Raw genomic sequence first — 6,599 nt, forward strand, 5'->3', positions numbered from 1 at the left:
TTATTTTAGAAAATGTGGTCTATGAAAAATCAAATCGAGTTCGAGAGTTAGGTTATTTATCAGAAAGGTACGGTAAAGACCGTAGCATCCTTCTAAATCCCAAAAAACAAGTCTATATTAATAAAATGAAGCAATCATGACAATCGGTAAGGAAATCAATGGATACCCAGAACGATCATACACATATGGAAATAAAAACATGTATAAAGGAGAATCAAAGTGAGAGTGCAAGCATACCTTAGCTACAAGCGACAATGTGCTATCATGAAATGAGGTTAGTGCGCAATAATGAGCATAAATTATGTCACATGCATCACTAAACAAGACAAGGAATCTCCAAAAGCAAACATTGCACTTCAATCAATTTTATTTTTGTTTTAAATAAAACTTCTTTGATGTTGGACCACAACCAAAACCCAATTTATTTTTGCATGAATAAATTCCATAAGTTCCATCATTTGGAAAGAATTAAATTCATGCTTATTTCAAAACATTTTCAAAGGATTTTTTTTTTAAACAATTTTTTTTTTTTTTTGAAAACCAATTTTTAAAAGGATGCATGAAGGTGGATGAGAAAACTTGTGAGCTTTGAAGAAGAGCATGGGAGGGTGGCCATGCAAAAATGAAGTTATGCACGTGAGCTCGGGGTACAACTGTGTTGAACTGTATTAATAGGAAGAGTCTGGCAAACCAATCCCATTATTCTGGTGAAGACCCAATATTAAGAGAACATTATTGCTTCCGACTGTACTCTAGAAAACTCGTTTCTGACGCATTAAGATGAAGCGTCTTGAACACTTGGAGCACAGGTAGATGGATTTTCAAACACGAGCGAGTCTACTTGTAAAATACACCCATGTCATCTTTCTTCTTTTATTGGAAACCAGGTACAATATTTTGGAAAAGAGATCAATGCAAGCTTATTCGAGATTCGGGATAGCAGTTGTAAGATCCTTAAGAGGCCACTTAGGAAAATTAGGCAAGGAAGTCATTCCTAAGGTTAAAGATCCCAGCCAAAGATGATGCAGACTTAGCCTGAGTTTTTTCTCTGGTGGAGCTCAATATTTTTATCATCATCTCAATTGCATCCTTTGTAGCACTGCCTTCATGCACTATATCATGGATGGGAGCCATGGAGCACTACTACAAAAATAATTTATGGTGTCACTATTTATGGTGTCACTTTTAAAATAATGACACCATAGGGTTTATAATTAATAAAGGTGACACATCATATTAAAAATCTTCTATTGAGGTAGTTAGATGATGTTAATTTTATATTAATAGTGTCATTTTTTGGAAAGTGACACCATATAAAATAATTTTTTTTAAGTATTATAACTTAATGAGCCTATTTGAGCCCACTTTTAGAATTAATAATGAAGGCCAATATATAAAAAGCCCATTGTTTCCACATGACACCCATAATCCAAAAAATCTCAATATACAAACCCTATATATAATTAAAATCATAATCTTCTTCTACTTTTTCTCTCACCCATAGTCAACACGCTCACAACCGACATTCTTCTCTTTGTGGACTCCTAGGTAAGTCAAAATCTCTTAGATCTATCATCTTTTTTTATTTTTATTAATGTCATTATATTGATTGTTTCAACGTTTTTGTATTATGGTTTTTATGTTTTTTTTTTTTTTGAGTTGTAGGGAAGAAAAACTTAGGTTTAAAGTTCTAGCATAAAAGAAAAAACCTGTAGATTAATTGATTTTTTAATCTGAACCAAACACACAATCAACTCCATAAAAACAAGTGGAAAACAAGAAAAAAGGAATGATTTTTAATATGTATTTGTGTGAGAACGATAGGTACAGATTTTATTTGAGATATATTACCACATAATCTTCATCCCTTCTAAAAAAATGAGAGAGAGAAAAAAAAAAGGAATGATTTTTCTGTTTGTATCTAAGTGAGAATGAGACACGGAATCTTTAAATCCATTCTTTGGATTAATCTGCATGAGGATTTTGAGGAAATTTGTTACTGTTTAGTGACGGAAGCCTTTAGTACCAGAATCAATTGTTTGATTGGGTGGGTTCCAATCAGACCCTAAGGAATGGGTCCAAAGGACGTCATCCATCAGAGTAATGGAGTTCATTATTGTTCTTGTGCCTTGAGTCAAAGTTAACTGACTCATATGCTTCATATCCAACACGTGTAGAGGGGAAAAATAAAAGTAATTGTTCTTTATGAATGGATTTGGTTGTGGGCTGGGGATGTTTTTCAAGAGCTTGGAATATTAGGTACAGTAATTGGTTTCGTAGCAGTGTGAATGTATTTGAGTTTTACATTTTTTTAAAATATATGGTCATGTAAAATAAAAGTAAAACATTAAGTAAATATAGAAAAGCCACAAATACATCAACTTGCATGTAAAAGCATTTTTGTGTTTTGTCTTTTACAAGTTTTATAAATTGGAAAATTCTGACACCATACAAAAACATAGAAAAGCCACAAATACAGCAACTTGCATATTTTTATTTTTATTTTAATTATTTATAGTTGATTAAGTTTATGGTATGCCATGTTGGATGCTTTCAGATTTTACAGATCTAAGTTATTTTTATTTTGAGAATAAATATTCCATAATTCAACCTTTTCCTTTTCTTGTTGGTAATCATGCTACATAAAATCTAGGAATGCTAAACACATCTCTTTTAAAATTACTATATTTACAATAGGAAAATGGCTTTTATCAAAAGAGAAATATCCTTAAATTGTGTGTGTTTGTTAATGTAGAATAATGGGCGTTGCTGAATGTTTGTGTCTCTATTACTTGTCCGGGTGAGAGAATAAATTCCCATTTACCCAGAAAATAGTGGGAAGTTCTATAAAGTTGTTTTGAGTGAGATTTTCAGATTGGTACATGTGCATAGGGCATTAAGGGATCGTCCTCATTGAGCAAATTCCTCTTGTATGCCAATTCCTTTTAATGAAATTTGCTATTTTAAATTAAGTTCTTGGTCACTTAATGCCCATTTCAGCCTCATCTGAGCAAATTAATTTCCGCCTCTTGTTACCCATTTTAGACTTTGTTCAGACATGAAATAATGACTGACATCTTCATGAAATCTTGCTGCTTTAGATTAGATTCTTGGTCACTCATATGGCATGATCTAAGTGGAAAATAAGGTGGTGCTTGGTTCACATGTGCCTGAGAAAATGGCAAACACCTTCATCCTAGGGGCTGCATATTTAGAATTTTGGTATAAGCTCTCTCCCCTGGTCAAAGACTCAACAGTCTGATGCTTAGAGTCCAAAATATTGATGAAAGCCACAACAAGCTATCCTCATTAATACGTTGAGTTGGTGACTTCCCTTTTCCTTTAATGGTTGTTCTTTGATATGGAATCCCATTGACTGCAGTACTTCAAATTGAGCCTTTGTTGATTCTATTTGTTGTTTGTACATGCAAGACCAATTCACGAGGATTATCCTCATTCTCATCAACCGGTCCATGGTAAGGCTCTTCTCCCACATGGCTTCCCACACACCCACCCAATCCTGCCCCCCTCCCCCCCCCACATTCCATGAGGTCCTCTCCATGAAACAAGAAGCCAACTAGGTCAATTCTTGGGGCCACTTGTACATTTACCTAGGTCATGTTCGGTTAAGTGTTGATGAAAGCAAAAACAAAATGCTAAGAAAACTGATTTTTCTCAATGAGGTTGAATGAACATCAAACGTAAATACCAACTTATAATAATGACAATTCCAATAACATGTTTCAATCTTATAATGGTTGTTATATATTAATCAATCAAGCAGGGATGAATTAATATGTAAGTAACAGAGTCGGTACTTATTCACAAAGGAAGGACCGAAGAACAGCAAGATTTGATGATGGAAATTTCAGGTGGCTGTTGTTGTGAACTGGTAAGAGGCATAAGAGAGAGTACCGAGGCTCCAGCTATGGTGGATGAGTTTGGAACCCATGGCTACATGCAATGGATAGAAGTGTTCCAGCCATGGGTGGGCCTCTCCGGCATGCGGTGCCTTCTCTTCATAGTGATTTATGTCTTCATATCTTAAACACGAACATGTAAATATAAATGTCAGAAAATGAAACAAAACAAATGACTGCCGCTGCTTCAATGCATAGGAGCAACTCTATTTTATGTTGCTTGATTTTATGGCAAAGAATAGCGTATATATATAGTAATTGAATGATTACCTTCCATCAAGGAGAGCTTCTTTCAACCAGGTATCAAACTGATCATATGCCCAAGGCACAACCGATTCACTATTGGGATTGAGCTAGGGCCCTCAGATTGTGAGTGGCACTTCCAGAACCAATGATGAGGACGCCTTTTTTAAAGTCTTCCAGACCTACTTGTCCTCCTTATCCACCCCAACATCTTTTGCTAAAATGCTTGATACGAAATCTATAACCAGCTTAAGCTCCTAGCAACAGAACCTTGCAAGAAACCTTAGGTTTCAATGACCTCTCCCTCCATCTGAACCACAAAAAAACCCCACTTCTCTGGCTACTGCCACGCTAAAGAAGACCTAAAAATGATCCTTTGAATGACACTTCCCATGCCTAACATCAAACCAAACTTGGTTCTGAGCCCCTCTTTTGTCGTTTGTGGTACAAGTAAGACAATAAAATACATTCTCTCCATTTCTGATTGGTTTTGAAATATCCTTTCCCATCAATCCACCCCAACCTTCACCCACCCAAAAAATGGGAAAAATCTCCACCTCTAGACCCTCCAGATCAGTTCCCTAGCAAAGCCTTAAGGAAGAGCAAGCTTCGGATTCCAAGATTCCCTCACAAAGCACACAGTCAACCATAAATTCTTCCCACTTCCTCCACTATCATCATGAAAAAGGATTCCAAACCCATGCTTATAGATACACATGTAATATATATTTAAACTACTGGGGAGCATATTTAAACTACTTTTACATAATTTAAGTGCTTCTATTTATCAAGAATTGTTTTAAATAAAAAAAAGGTATATATATGATTCTTGGGGGTCTGATGTATATAGTGGATTAAGGAATACATTGATTAGCATGGGTGACAGAAGAATATGCTTATAGATACACATGTAATATATATTTGTAAGTCATATGAATGACTTGAAGCATGTAATATATATAAATACACATATTCATACTTGAAATATTGCATTTTTTTAGATTATTAGTTTAATTTAATGGAGATGAATATTTAGTTGAAAAGTTACAATGTATTATTGAAAATATGACTTGATAGTTGATTATGGATATGTGTCATTTCTAGTATATAAAAAAAGAATAATTTAAATCTGTAACATTTTATATTGATAATCTATTATTCTTATAACAGGTTCAAAGAGTAAACAAGTCAGTATCAAAGAAGTTATTACAAGTGTGGCTACTTTGTTATGAGATTCATAAAAGAGATAATTTTTTATCCTACAATTATTGCTTCAAAGGTATTACAAATTTAATGAATTGTACATAGTTTTAGGCTTCCAAATGTTATGCATTTTAATGTTATTTTCTTATTTGATTTCAGTTTAATTGGTGGTAAAAAAACATATTCTCAAGTAGAGTTCGATGAAATTAGAGGAGAATGGGCTACTTTTGTGCTACAACTAATCATGAATCATGTTGATGCATCATGATCACCATGCATGGTGAGTCCTTTAGCTACTACATGAATTTTTCCATAGGTACTCTTTGAATAATGTTTCTATTTGAAAAAAAAAATAGTTCTTAGATTTGTTCATTTATGATAACATCGATCCATGTTTATTTTCTTCAATACAAATCTATAAAACTCATTAAACTATGTAATGCAGGTATACACTTTTGGGATGGTGGAATGGAGAATAAAAAGAAAGAAGAAGGCAACAAGATTTTGGGTTTTTAAATGCAACTCTTATGTCATACGTTGTAGGACATAAATGTTACTTTAATTAGTACTGAGAAATTTAGATTTTTAGATGGGACTTTTATGTCATTTTATAGTTAGCCGGTTTTATGCTTATGAAATGGAGGTATACATGAATCTTGGGATCTTTAACATTTGTAAATCATGTTTTGGTATGTATTCACTCTTCTTTTTTTAGTTTTGATGGGTTTGATTTGGTGGATGTACTATCTTTTTGTGAACATTTGATATACAAATATTATTAGATGATCAATGTATTATGAGTTATTCCAGAAACATTACAGAAAAATGAGTTAAATATAATATGATTGTTATATTTATGGACAGAATATAAACAGGTTAATCTTACTTATTAATTCATAAGCATTACAAAAATCTATAACTAAAAGCAATCATATCTTCCACAATAATTTACAATGATGTGACACCATTACTCAAAGGTGATGCATTTAATATGACATCATAACTCAAAGATGATGCATTTAATGCGACACCCTATCATCACTAGAAATATATGGTGTCACTTCCGAATGGGTCACCATTTATCTACTTTGGTGTCACTTCCAAATACGTCACCAATTGGTACCCTCTATGGTGTCAGTGGAGAAGGTGACACTATGTTGTAATGACACCTTATGTATATGGTGACTCGTTATAAATGACACCATATATCTTTTTCCTTGTAGTGGAGAACAT

General features: G+C 33.6%; 1 long non-coding RNA gene across 1 annotated transcript; it reads left to right on the forward strand.

Annotated features, from left to right (window-relative positions):
• Positions 1–5,537: 5,537 nt before the first annotated feature.
• Positions 5,538–6,156, forward strand: LOC132255101 (uncharacterized). Its single transcript, XR_009467686.1, has 2 exons — positions 5,538–5,646; positions 5,812–6,156. It is a non-coding gene; the product is annotated as an uncharacterized LOC132255101 (long non-coding RNA).
• Positions 6,157–6,599: the final 443 nt, after the last annotated feature.

The sequence above is a fragment of the Vitis vinifera genome, chromosome 14 (genome assembly GCF_030704535.1).
Source record: "Vitis vinifera cultivar Pinot Noir 40024 chromosome 14, ASM3070453v1".
In the NCBI taxonomy this organism is placed as follows: Eukaryota; Viridiplantae; Streptophyta; class Magnoliopsida; order Vitales; family Vitaceae; genus Vitis; species Vitis vinifera.